The 15,084-nt window shown below is 41.2% G+C and overlaps 1 non-coding gene across 1 annotated transcript; it reads right to left on the reverse strand.

The window, feature by feature from the left end:
- Nucleotides 1-5,627: 5,627 nt before the first annotated feature.
- On the reverse strand, nt 5,628-5,735 carry LOC130948272 (small nucleolar RNA R71). The gene has a single exon (XR_009072996.1). It is a non-coding gene; the product is annotated as a small nucleolar RNA R71 (small nucleolar RNA).
- Nucleotides 5,736-15,084: the final 9,349 nt, after the last annotated feature.

Genomic DNA, 15,084 nt, shown 5'->3' on the forward strand with positions numbered 1-15,084 from the left:
AACTCATCCTAAGGCAAGGTTTCATTTATGTTTTGAATCGCACTTCAATCATTTTAAGGCTTCACTTGTCCATATTACATAGATAGTTCTTTAATTCCTTTATTACTTCATTAATTACAATTTTGGTTGTTCTTTAATTCCTTTAATTGTTTGCCTCATTATTGAAAATTCCTTGATTTTCACAACCAAACTTATACACTTGTGGTCACTAGTTCCTTGGGAAGATGACCTAGGACTTTAAACTTTCGGTTTTTAATTGTTTTGAAAGTGACAAACCTTTGAATTTAAACTTTGATGGAGAGTATCCATTGCCGGTTCGGACTATGCTACTAACGAAGAAGTTTTTTTTTCTAGAGTGAAATTCTAAACTGGCACAAATCCTATTTGTTAAGTTTTGGCGCAGTTGCCGTGGAGCTAGTGGAATGAGTGCTATAATTTGGTTGTTGTGAGTATGTGAATAGTGTGAATAGATACTTTTTTGGGTTGTTTGTTTGCTTTTGTTTGTAATTAGGATTTTGTTTCTTTTGTTAATTGATGTCTTTAGTTCTTATTTTCTATTTTTCTCTATGAGTTATCACCCGCTTTGTTTGGAGTATGGTTGTGATCATTTTGTAAGGAGTGATAACTTTAACTTTAGATTGAACCATGGGATGGAGAATTCAATTGAGGAAGGAGCAACCTCCTCCATGTCACAATGAGCCAAACCCTCCCCAATGTGCATACCCAAACTAAGGATATAGTGGGTTTCACAATGATTATGCACTTCCACCACCATATACCTTTGACCCATACTCCCAACATAATCCTCAATCACCACATTTTCAAACACCACACTAATACCATCATCCACCTCCTTACATACCACCTCAATATACTGACTAACACACAAACCCCCCTCCGATTACACAACCTTCCTCCCAAACAATGAACCTCCTTTTTCATCCCAATGTGAAGTTCTCCAACCCTTGGCCCAAAACCAACAAGACCTTCAAACTTTTCTCCAAGAGCAAGAAGGATTTTGAAAGATACAAGGGAAATTCATCGCTACCATAGCCGAAGCGGTGAACCGCTTGGTTCTACTACACTCAACCCCACCATGGTAACATCATTCTAACCCTTCTCTTTGTTTATAATTTGACTTAATTGCGTTTTTATTTGTCTTAGTTAACTTATGATTAGTTTAATTTTGAGCTTAGATAGGTTGACTTCTGTATGGATCATGAGCTTGATGAATTTTTGGATGTTTTGAATTGAAACTTATGTTGAGCTTAAGTTGAGTGCTTTAGAATTTAGAGCAAAATTTTTGGAGAAACAGGTTAGTGTGCATACACACATTATTGTGTGCATGCACACAACCACTGAATTTTGTGCCTTGTGCATACATACCCCAACGTGCGTACGCCAATCCTTCTGCACAACAATTCCATTTATGCATCTGATGAGCGGATATTTTATATGCTTTTTGGCATCATTTTCATATATTTCTTGTTATGTTTTGTTTAAGTTTTATTATATTTTCATAGGTTTTAGTACACAATTTATATTTTTGGATTCTACTGTCAGTTGTTGTGTATTATGATGATTTCAGGTATTTTCTGGCTGAAATTGAGGAGTTTTGGCAAAGTCTGATTCAGAGACAGAGAAAGGACTGCAGATGGTGTCAGATTCTGACCTCCATGCACTCAAAGGAGCATTTCTGGAGCTACATAAGTCCCAATGGCACACTCTTAATGGCTATGGAAAGCTAATATCCAGGGCTTTCCAGAAATATACAATAGTCTATACTTTGCTTTGAAAATAAAGGCCCAAAATTAGCGTTCAATGCCAGCCACCAACCACATTCCTGTCGTCCAACGCTCAAAAGGGAGCAGCTGGCATCCAACGCCCCATTCAGGAGTCCAAAGCTGGCGTCTGATGAGCGGATAATTTATACGCTTTTTGGCATTGTTTTTAGTATGTTTTTAGTATGATCTAGTTAGTTTTTAGTATATTTTTATTAGTTTTTAGTTAAAATTCACTTTTCTGGACTTTACTATGAGTTTGTGTGTTTTTCTGTGATTTCAGGTATTTTCTGGCTGAAATTGAGGGACCTGAGCAAAAATCTGATTCAGAGATTGAAAAGGACTGCAGATGCTGTTGGATTCTGACCTCCCTGCACTCAAAGTGGATTTTCTGGAGCTACAGAAGGCCAATTGGCGCGCTCTTAACGGCGTTGGAAAGTAGACATCCTGGGCTTTCCAGCAATATATGATAGTCCATACTTTGCCCAAGATTTGATGGCCCAAACCGGCATTCAAAGTCACCCTCAGAATTCCCAGCGTTAAACGCCGGAACTGGCACAAGGATGGGAGTTAAACGCCCAAACTGGCACAAAAGCTGGCGTTTAACTCCAAGAAGAGTCTCTACACGAAAAATGCTTCATTGCTCAGCCCAAGCACACACCAAGTGGGCCCGGAAGTGGATTTTTATGTCATTTACTCATCTTTGTAATTCTTAAGCTACTAGTTCCCTATAAGTAGGACCTTTTACTATTGTATTTTCATCTTGGTTCTTCTGGTTCCCTCTTTGGGACCGAAGCCAATGATCACTCTTGTTCTTATGTATTTTCAACGGTGGAGTTTCTACACACCATAGATTAAGGTGTGGAGCTCTGCTGTACCTCGAGTATTAATGCAATTACTATTGTTCTTCTATTCAATTCCGCTTGTTCTTGTTCCAAGATATCACTTGTTCTTCAACTTGATGAATGTGATGATCCGTGACACTCATCATCATTCTCACCTATGAACGTGTGACTGACAACCACCTCCGTTCTACCTTAGATTGGGTGAATATCTCTTGGATTCTTGATACACGATGCATGGTTGATCGCCTGACAACCGAGCGCTCGCCTGACAACCGAGCCAGCCATTCCGTGAGATCAGAGTCTTCGTGGTATAGGCAAGAACTGATGGCGGCATTCAAGAGAATCCGGAAGGTCTAACCTTGTCTGTTGTATTCTGAGTAGGATTCAATGATTGAATGACTGTGACGTGCTTCAAACTCCTGAGGGCGGGGCGTTAGTGACAGACGCAAAAGAATCACTGGATTCTATTCCGGCCTGATTGAGAACCGACAGATGGATAGCCGTGCCGTGACAGGGTGCGTTGAACATTTCCAATGAGAGGATGGGAGGTAGCCACTGACAACGGTGAAACCCTTGCATAAGCTTGCCATGGAAAGGAGTAAGAAGGATTGGATGAAGACAGTAGGAAAGCAGAGAGACGGAAGGGACAAAGCATCTCCATTCGCTTATCTGAAATTCTCACCAATGGAATACATAAGTATCTCTATCTTTATCTTTATGTTTTATTCATCATCTATACCCATTTGAGTCTGCCTGACTAAGATTTACAAGGTGACCATAGCTTGCTTCATACCAACAATCTCCGTGGGATCGACCCTTACTCGCGTAAGGTTTATTACTTGGACGACCCAGTGCACTTGCTGGTTAGTTGTGCGAAGTTGTAGTGATCACAATTTCGCATGTCAAGTTTTTGGCGCCGTTGCCAGGGATTGTTTCATGTATGGACAACTGACGGTTCATCTTGTTGCTTAGATTAGGTATTTTTCTTCAGAGTTCTTAAGAATGAATTCTAGTGTTTCAAGGTGATGTTCTTATCATCACCAAAGCTAATTGATTCTTATCAATTTAGCTCTTGAATACAATGTCCTGCTGAAGCTTGGCTAGCCATGTCTAATTTCTTTAGACTGAAGCTTTAGACTAAACATTGCATGATTCCTGGAATTCTCATTAAGAATTTTAATACCTTTATTTTCTTTTCCACTTAATTTTCGAAAAAAAAATTACAAAATCATCAAAACCAAAAATATTTCTTGTCTAAGTCTAGTGTCTCATTTTAAGTTTGGTGTCAATTACATGTTTCTGTTCTTCTTGCATTTTTCGAATTTATGCATGTGTCTTCATTAATCTTCAAGTTGTTCTTGATGATTTCCTTGTTTTGATCTTTGAATTCTATTGACTTGAGTGTTTTGTTATTTCTCATGTGCATTCTCATTTTGTTAGTGTCAATAATATACAAACTGCTAAGTTTGGTGTCTTGCATGCATTGTTATTTGATTTTAGTTGCATTTTGATTATTCCTCATTATTAAAAATCCAAAAATATTTTTAATTTGTGTCTTTTCAAGTCAATAATACAGAGAATTGAAGATTCAGAACATACAGCAGAGGAATTATACAGAAAAAGCTGGGCGTTCAAAACGCCCAGTGAAGAAGGACAGACTGGCGTTTAAACGCCAGCCAGAGTGCATGGTTGGGCGTTTAACGCCCAAAAAGGTAGTGCATTGGGCGTTAAACGCCAGAATGTGCACCATTCTGGGCGTTTAACGCCAGGATAGCACAAGAGGGAAGATTCTGTTTTCAATGCAAATTTTTTTCAAGTTTTCAAAGTTTTTCAAAATCAAATCTTTTTCAAATCATATCTTTTCAATCAAATCTTTTTCAAAATCCATTTCTTTCCTTTTTCAAAGATACTTGCTAACAATTAATGATTTGATTGAACAATTCAAGTATGTTGCCTTTTCTGTTGAGAAAGGTTTAATGTTTGAATCATATCTTTTCTTGTTAGGCAAGTCATTAATTTTTAAAATCAAATCTTTTTAAAATTATTTTCCAATCATATCTTTTCAATCATATTTTTTTTAAAACCATAACTTTTCAATCAAATCTTTTTAATCACATCTTTTTCAAAATAGTTTTCAGTTATATCTTTTTAAATTCTAATTTCAAAACTTTTTTTAAAAATTACTTGATTTCTTTCCCACTCTTGGTTTTCGAAAATCAATTAAAGTTTTTCAAAATTTTCTCAAAATCTTTCACTTAATTTTCGAAAATTTCTTCCTCTTTTCACATCCTTCTATTTATGGAGTACCACTCCCCCTCAATGCACAATTCGAACTCTATCTCACTAAGTTCGAATTCTTCTACCTCTTCCTTCTAATTTTCTTTTTCTCTGACACCTCAAGGAATCTCTATACTGTGACATAGAGGATTCCATATTTTCTTGTTCTCTTCTCTTTCATATGAGCAAGAACAAAGACAAAGGCATTCTTGTTGAAGCTGACCCTGAACCTGAAAGGACCTTGAAGCGAAAGCTAAGAGAAGCTAAAGCACAACTCTCTGTAGAGGACCTAACAGAACTCTTCAAAGAGGAAGAACCCATGGCAGCCGAAAACAACAACCATGCCAACAATGCAAGGAAGGTGCTGGGTGACTTTGCTGCACCTACTCCCGACTTCTATGGGAGAAGCATCTCTATCCCTGCCATTGGAGCAAACAACTTTGAGCTTAAGCCTCAATTAGTTTCTCTAATGCAACAGAATTGCAAGTTCCATGGACTTCCATTGGAAGATCCTCATCAGTTCTTAGCTGAATTCTTGCAAATCTGTGACACTGTCAAGACTAATGGGGTTGACCCTGAGGTCTACAGACTTATGCTATTCCCTTTTGCTGTAAGAGACAGAGCTAGAATATGGTTGGACTTACAACCTAAAGACAGCCTGAACTCTTGGGAAAAGCTAGTCAATGCCTTCTTGGCAAAGTTCTTTCCACCTCAAAAATTGAGTAAGCTAAGAGTGGAAGTCCAAACCTTCAGACAGAAGGAAGGTGAATCCCTCTATGAAGCTTGGGAAAGATACAAACAATTAATCAGAAAATGTCCTTCTGACATGCTTTCTGAATGGGGCATCATAGGTATTTTCTATGATGGTCTCTCTGAACTATCCAAGATGTCTTTGGATAGCTCTGCTGGAGGATCTCTTCATCTGAAGAAGACGCCTACAGAAGCTCAAGAACTAATTGAAATGGTTGCAAATAACCAATTCATGTACACTTCTGAAAGGAATCCTGTGAACAATGGGACAAATCAGAAGAAAGGAGTTCTTGAGATTGATACTCTGAATGCCATATTGGCTCAGAACAAGATATTGACTCAGCAAGTCAATTTGATTTCTCAAAGTCTGTCTGGAATGCAAAATGCACCTGGCAGTACTAAGGATGCTTCATCTGAAGAAGAAGCTTATGATCCTGAGAACCCTTCAATGGAAGAGGTGAATTACCTGGGAGAACCCTATGGAAACACCTATAATTCTTCATGGAGAAATCATCCAAATTTCTCATGGAAGGATCAACAGAGACCTCAACAAGGTTTCAACAATAATAATGGTGGAAGAAACAGGTTTAGCAATGGCAAGCCTTTTCCATCATCTTCTCAGCAACAGACAGAGAATTCTAAGTAGAACCACTCTGACTTAGCAACCATGGTCTCTGATCTGATCAAAACCACTCAAAGTTTCATGAATGAAACAAGGTCCTCCATTAGAAACTTGGAGGCACGAGTGGGACAGCTGAGCAAGAAAGTTACTGAACTCCCTCCTAGTACTCTTCCAAGCAATACAGAAGAAAATCCAAAAGGAGAGTGCAAGGCCATCAACATGGCCGAATTTGGAGAGAAAGGAAAGGAAGTGAACGCCACTGAGGAAGACCTCAATGGGCGTGCACTGACCTCCAATGAGTTCCCTAATGAGGAACCATGGGAATCTGAGGCTCAAAATGAGACCATAGAGATTCCAATGGACTTACTTCTGCCATTCATGAGCTCTGATGAGTATTCTTCCTCTGAAGAGGATGAGTATGTCACTGAAGAGCAAGTTACTAAATACCTTGGAGCAATCATGAAGCTAAATGACAAGTTATTTGGTAATGAGACTTGGGAGAATGAACCTCCTTTGCTCACCAAAGAACTGGATGACTTGTCTAGGCAGAAATTACCTCAAAAGAGACAAGATCCTGGGAAGTTTTCAATACCTTGTACCATAGGCACCTTGACCTTCAAGAAGGCTCTGTGTGACTTAGGGTCAAGTGTAAACCTCATGCCTCTCTCTGTAATGGAGAAGCTAGGGATCTTTGAAGTGCAAGCTGCAAGAATCTCACTAGAGATGGTAGACAATTCAAGAAAACAAGCTTATGGACTTGTAGAGGATGTTCTGGTGAAAATTGAAGACCATTACATCCCTGCTGATTTCATAGTCCTAGAGACTGGGAAGTGCATGGATGAATCCATCATCCTTGGCTGACCCTTCCTAGCCACAGCAAAGGCTGTGATTAATGTTGACAGAGGTGAACTGATCATTCAAGTGAATGAAGAATCCTTTGTGTTTAAGGCTTAAGGATATCCCTCTGTCACCATGGAGAGGAAGCATGAAGAGCTTCTCTCAAAACAGAGTCAAACAGAGCCCCCACAGTCAAACTCTAAGTTTGGTGTTGGGAGGCCACAACCAAACTCTAAGTTTGGTGTCGAACCCCCACATTCAAACTCTAAGTTTGGTGTTGGGAGGTTCCAACATTGCTCTGAGCATTTGTGAGGCTCCATGAGAGCCCTCTGTCAAGCTACTGACATTAAAGAAGCGCTTGTTGGGAGGCAACCCAATGTTATATTTTATCTATTTTCCCTTTGTTATTTTATGTTTTTTTTGTAGGTTGATGATCATGAGAAGTCACAAAAACAATTGAAAAAGCAAAAACAGAATGAAAAATAGGAAGAAAAACAGCACACCCTGGAGGAAGAACCTACTGGCGTTTAAACACCAGTAAGGCTAGCAGATGGGCGTTTAACACCCAGTCTGGCACCATTCTGGGCGTTTAACGCCAGAAAGGGGCACCAGACTGGCGTTAAACGCCAGAAAAGGGCAAGCACTTGGCGTTAAACGCCAGAAATGGGCACCAGCCCGGCGTTTAACGCCAGAATTGGCACAGAACGCAAATTTTCTTGCCACTTGGTGCAGGGATGACTTTTCCTTGACACCTCAGGATCTGTGGACCCCACAGGATCCCCACCAACCCCACCACCATCTTTCTTCTTCACCCATTCACCAATCACCTCAACACCTCTTCCCCAAAAACCCTTCACCTATCAAATCCCATCTTTCTCTTCACCACTCACATCCATCCTTCATAAAACCCCACCTACCTCACCATTCAAATTCAAACCACTTTCCCTCCCAAACCCACCCATAATGGCCGAACCCTACCCCTCCCCTCACCCCTATATAAACCTTTCTTCACTCCTTCATTTTCACACTACTTCTTCCCCCTTTGGCCGAACCACAAAAGCCACCTCCCTCTCCTCTATTTCTTCTTCTTCTACTCTCTTCTTTCTTCTTTTGCTCGAGGACGAGCAAACCTTTTAAGTTTGGTGTGGTAAAAGCATTGCTTTTTGTTTTTCCATAACCATTTATGGCATCCAAGGCCGGAGAAACCTCTAGAAAGAGGAAAGGAAAGGCAAAAGCTTTCACCTCCGAGTCATGGGAGATAGAGAGATTCATCTCAAGGGTGCATCAAGACCACTTCTATGAAGTTGTGGCCATGAAGAAGGTGATCCATGAGGTCCCTTTCAAACTCAAAAAGGGTCAACTTTGATCAAAGGTTGGACCAAGTCCTCACAGACATTTGTGAAGAGGGCGCTCAATGGAAGAGAGATTCAAGAGGAAAGCCGGTTCAACTGAGAAGGCATGACCTCAAGCCCATCACTAAGAAAAGGATGGAGCAAACAAGAGACCCCACTCATCATGAAATCCCTGAGATGCCTCAAGGGATGCACTTTCCTCCACAAGACTATTGGGAGCAAATCAACACCTCCCTAGGAGAATTGAGTTCCAACATGGGACAACTAAGGGTGGAGCACCAAGAACATTCCATCCTCCTCCATGAAATTAGAGAAGATCAAAGAATCATGAGAGAGGAGCAACAAAGGCAAGGAAGAGACATTGAGGAGCTCAAGCACTCCATAAGACCTTCAAAAGGAAGAACAAGCCGCCATCACTAAGGTGGACCCGTTCTTTAATCTCCTTGTTCTTTATTTTTCTGTTTTTCGAAAATTTATGCTTATGTTTGTCCATGCTTGTGTCTTATGATCATTAGTGTCTTAGTGTCTATGCCTTAAAGTTATGAATGTCCTATGAATCCATCACCTTTCTTAAATGAAAACTGTTTTTATTACAAAAGAACAAGAAGTACAGGATTTCGAATTCATCTTTAAAACTAGCTTAATTAGTTTGATGTGGTGACAATACTTTTTGTTTTCTGAATGTATGCTTGAACAGTGCATATGTCTTTTGAATTTGTTGTTCATGAATGTTAAAATTGTTGGCTCTTGAAAGAATGATGAAAAAGGAGACATGTTACTGAGGATCTGAAAAATCATAAAAATGATTCTTGAAGCAAGAAAAGCAGTGAATATAAAAAAAAAGAAGGAGAAAAACAAAAAAAAAAAAGAGAAAGAGAAAAAGAAAGAAAAAAAAAGAAAGAAATAAGTTGTGATCCAAGGCAAAAAGAGTGTGCTTAAGAACCCAGGACACCTCTAATTGGGGACTCTAGCAAAGCTGAGTCACAATCAGAAAAGGTTCACCCAATTATGTGTATGTGGCATGTATGTATCCGGTGGTAATACTGGAAGACAGAGTGCTTTGGGCCACGGCCAAGACTCATAAAGTAGCTGTGTTCAAGAATCATCATACTTAACTAGGAGAATCAATAACACTATCTAGATTCTGAGTTCCTAAAGAAGCCAATCATTCTGAATTTCAAAGGATAAAGTGAGATGCCAAAACTGTTTGGAGGCAAAAAGCTACTAGTCCCGCTCATCTAATTTGGAGCTAAGTTTCATTGATAATTTGGAGTCTATAGTATATTCTCTTCTTTTTATCTTATTTGATTTTCAGTTGCTTGAGGACAAGCAACAATTTAAGTTTGGTGTTGTGATGAGCGGATAATTTATACGCTTTTTGGCATTGTTTTTAGTATGTTTTTAGTATGATCTAGTTAGTTTTTAGTATATTTTTATTAGTTTTTAGTTAAAATTCAATTTTCTGGACTTTACTATGAGTTTGTGTGTTTTTCTGTGATTTCAGGTCCCTCAATTTCTGCCAGAAAATATCTGAAATCACAGAAAAACACACAAACTCATAGCAAAGTCCAGAAATGTAAATTTAGCATAAAAACTAATGAAAACATCCCTAAAAGTAACTATATCCTACTAAAAACTACCTAAAAATAATGCCAAAAAGCGTATAAATTATCCGCTTATCACTAACCTCCTAGGATAAGGTTAGGAGCTCTACTGATTCTTATGGATTAATAATATCCCTATTCTATTTCAATCTATCCTTGATTCCATTCTAAGATGTATCCTCGTTCTTCAACCTATTGAATTGGGAGTGTAACTTGACTGTCATCCCTATTTCACATGGGTTTTTGCGAGTCCTTGATGGGATAGTACTGAATCACAAGCTTTATTATACATCGCTTAGACGGTTAATCCACGACTTCGTTGAGTACTTGGAGACATCAGTGCAGCCAAGGTACGGGGCGATTAGGGCCTTTGTGGTATAGGCTAGAACCATGACGCATCATTCTCTGATCCGGAAGATCCGACCTTGTCTGTCGCGCTTTAAGTAGGATCATCAAGGGAATGGATTGCAGGAGCTTCACCCATTTCAGATTGGATGACCGCTGACCCAGTGTTTGATCTGAAGCAAAGGAGATTAATGACCGCTGACCCGGCGTTAATCATTTACAGCCTACCATGGAATGAATCAATCCGAAGTTGGAGTAGATGGTGAGAAAAATTGATCCAAAAAGAAGAAGAATCTCTGAAGCCTCAACCGTTCTCTCATCCCTAATTTCACATCTATCTAGTAACGTTTTATTTATTTATCTATTTTATGCATTTTTCACAACTATCATCTTTTCTATCCGTCTGACTAAGATCTACAAGATAGCTATTCATACCCTGGGTCGAGCTGTCTGACTCGGGATATTCTATAGACAAAGCGACCGACCTCTTCAGGTCAGGATGACCCGACCTCTTCTCAAAGAGCTCGGCCAAGTCACAGGAAAGCCTAACAAAGGGCCCAAATAGAGGAACACGTCTCAAATCCAAGGGCAGCCCAAGCCTGTAGAGATAAAGGCGGTTCCCTTGAAAGATAAGATGACCTCACTCGAAGATAAGATAAAGATAAGATAAAGATAACTAACTTATCTTATCTAAGAAGGTCATTCTACGCCATTATAAATACACTGGAGCACCCAGGTATAACTCATACTCTGATTCTACTCAATACCTGCTTAATACCCTTGCTAACTTAAGCATCAGAGTCCCTTGCAGGTACCCCCACCCTCCGGGCATGAAGGATCAGCACCATCACCAAGTCGGACGCAACACCCCCAACCAGCACAGAAGATCTCGTCCGAGATCGACCTACAGTTTCAGGTAACCCCTGGAACATTGGCACCGTTGCCGGGGATCCGGAAGTCATCCCATTACCATGGTGGATGATCATGACAACGATCACACCTCAGATCTAGAAGAAAGAATGCCGCATAAAAATGCAGACTCCAGACCAAAAGATACTCCCAAATCAACAATAAGAACTCCCCAAACGAGGGAGCCCTAGATGCATTTCAAGATCGGTTAAAACAACTTGAGGAAGATGCTCTACGTCAACGAGAGGCCGAGAAGGATCTACAAAGAGAAATAAGGCGACGCCGGGAATTAGAGGACAAACTCCTAAAACTTGAAGCCAATGTCAAGACTAAAGCCAGCCGATCCACTCTCGAAGATAGCACCCGCAAGGAGCAAGATCCATTCACCAAGGAGATCATGAAGACAAGAATCCCAAAAGACTTTAAACTCCCAGACATGACCTTGTACGATGACACTATAGATCCCAGCCATCATCTCAGCAACTTCAGGAGCAGAATGTATCTCACCAACACCTCAGATGCAGTTCGTTGCAAAGCCTTTCCAACTACTTTAACAAAAATAGCAATTAGATGGTTCGACAACCTCCCTCATAGATCCATCTCGAGTTTCAACGACATGCCCAAGAAATTCCTGGCCAGATTCTCCATCCAAAAGGACAAAGCTAAACATACGCCGAGCTTATTGGGAATCAGACAAATAGAAAGGGAAACCCTGCGCAACTACATGGAGAGATTCAACAAGACATGCATGGATATACAAAACCTGCCAACAGAAGCTGCTATCATGGGCCTCATTAATGGTCTGCGAGAAGGGCCTTTTAGTCAATCTATATCAAAGAAGTACCCCACGTCTCTGAACGAGGTGCAGGAACGAGCGGAAAAGTACATCAACATGGAAGAAAACTCCCAATTAGGAAAGACCTCAAAGGTCGGGTTCACCTCTCGGGATAAAGACAAAGATTCCAGAAAGAAAGAAGATCGCCATGGAGAGAAAATAAAAAATACCACAATTACACCCTTCTTCGGGTGTCTCTTGTGGTTGTCTACAGAGAGGTTTGCAACACAAAAAAAATACCACCAGCTCGACCACTCAAAGGCAAAAAAGGAGGAGGAAACCGGGCTGAATATTGTGAATACCATCGGATCCGCGGGCACTCCACCAATGAGTGTTTTGACTTAAAAAATGTCATAGAAAAGCTCGTACGAGAAGGAAAGCTAGATCGATACCTGGCCACCCATGATGATGAACAAAAGAAAAGAAGAAGAGCAGAAGATGTCGGACCAACCGTGCGATCATCCCGGACGCCAGAAAGACATGTCCACATGATACACGACGGATTCGCCGGGGGAGGAATCTCCAAATCATCCCGCAAAAGACATCTCAAAGACGTATATCACGTCACAGAAAAGGAGGAAGCACCCGACATCCCGGCGATCACTTTTACCAAGGAAGACGCATCCGGCGTCACGTCAGGGCATGATGATCCCATGGTCATCACTATTATACTGGCAAACGCAAATCTTCACCGCACGTTGATAGACCAGGGGAGCTCTACCGATATCTTATTCAAAACCGCTTTCGACAAACTCGGCTTGGAAGAAAAAGAACTCAGAGCATATCTGGACAGCTTGTTCGGGCTAGGAGATACCCCAGTTCAACTGATGGGATACATCTCGCTCCACACAACTTTTGAAAAAGGAAGTCAGTTAAGAACACTCAAAATAGATTACATCGTCGTCGACGTAAGCTCAGCCTACAATGCTCTAATAGGTCGGGCAACGTTAAATCAGCTCGGCGCAATAGTCTCGAGTCCGCATCTATGCATGAAGTTCTAAACTGCAGGTGGAATAGCCACAGTAAAGGTAGATCAGAAGATAGCGCGCCGTTGTTATAATGAAATTCTAAACCTCAGAGGCAGAGGAGAAGAATTCCACATAATCGAGTTCGGTGGAGTTCGGAGGCGGGAGGAGCTCTGCCCATAACCTGAAGGAGAAATAGAGAAAATCCAGATCGGGAACACCTCGGACAAAACAACCAACATCGGCACACTCCTAAAAGGGGACATAAAAAAATCACTCATACAGTTCCTACGCGACAACGCCGACCTCTTTGCGTGGAAGGCCGCAGACATGCCAGGCATAGATCCCAAACTACTGTGCTACAAGCTAGCAGTCTACCCAGGATCTCGGCCGATACAACAAAGGCGCAGAAAGCTAGGACCAGAACGCTCTCAAGCGGTGGAAGAACAAGTACGAGCTCTACTGGAGGTAGGCTTCATAAGAGAAGTCAAATACCCGCTATGGCTTGCTAATGTCATTCTGGTAAAAATGTCAAATGGAAAGTGGAGAATGTGCACCGACTATACTGATCTCAACAAAGCTTACCCAAAAGATCCTTATCCGCTCCCAAACATCGACGCATTGGTAGATGCCTCCTCCGGATACAAATACCTCTCCTTTATGGATGCATACTCGGGATATAACCAAATCCCAATGTACCCACCCGACCAAGAAAAAATCTCTTTCTTAACCCCAAAGGCAAATTAATGGTACATTGTTATGCCCTTCGGTCTCGAAAACGCGGGAGCCACTTATCAAAGATTAATGAACAAAGTTTTTTGGATCACATCGGAAAGATCATGGAGGTCTACGTAGACGACATGCTAGTGGAGACGCAAAACGAAGAGATGTTATTATCCGACCTGACACAAGTATTCAACACCATAAGACGACACGGCATGCGACTCAATCCCACGAAATGTACCTTCGCAGTAGAAGCTGGTAAATTCTTGGGTTTTATGATCACACAGAGAGGAATTGAGGCAAACCCGGACAAGTGCAGGGCCGTACTCGACATAAAAAGTCCGACTTGTATCAAAGAGGTACAACAACTCAACGGGCAGTTGGCAGCCTTGTCCACATTCCTGGCTGGATCAGCAATAAGATCTCTCCCCTTCTACGCCACTCTAAGGAAGGGAAAGGAGTTTGAATGGATAGTTGAATGCGAGCAAACCTTCCAAGACTTCAAAAAATTTATGGGATGGCCACCTATATTAAGTCGGCCATGGGAAGGAGAACCACTCATCTTGTACCTCGCAGTGGGAAATCGGGCAATAGCCTCAGCATTGGTTCGAGAAGAGAACAGCAGGCAACAACCCATATACTTTATCAGGAAAGCCTTACAAGGATCCGAGCTGAACTACCAGAAAATAGAAAAGTTCGCTTACGCTCTGATAATGACATCTCGACGACTTCGCCCATATTTTCAATCTCACACCATTAAAGTTCGGAGCAACCAGCCCATAAAAGGAATCTTACAGAAAACAGACTTGGCAGGCAGAATCTTGTAATGGGCAGTCGAGTTGTCCGAATTCGACCTTCAATACGAAGCTCGGACGGCCATCAAATCTCAATATCTGGCTGACTTTATTGCGGAATTTACGGACACACCGGAAATCCTCGCAGAATGGAATCTATATGTGGATGGCTCCTCAAATAAAACGGGAAGTGGCGCAGGCGTAATAGTTGAAAGCGACCAGGGGACCCAAATCGAACTCTCCCTTAAATTCGGGTTCCCTGCCTCAAACAATCAAGCGGAATATGAGGCACTACTAGCTGGTTTGAAGCTGGCTAAGGAGGTTGGAGCTCAAAAACTTATCATCTTCAGCGACTCACAGGTAGTCACTTCACAAATAACAGGAAGCTACCAAGCCAAAGATCCCACTATGAAAAAGTATTTGGACAAAACCAGGGAACAGCTCG

This window comes from Arachis stenosperma, chromosome 1 (assembly GCF_014773155.1).
Source record: "Arachis stenosperma cultivar V10309 chromosome 1, arast.V10309.gnm1.PFL2, whole genome shotgun sequence".
NCBI classification, from domain to species: domain Eukaryota; kingdom Viridiplantae; phylum Streptophyta; class Magnoliopsida; order Fabales; family Fabaceae; genus Arachis; species Arachis stenosperma.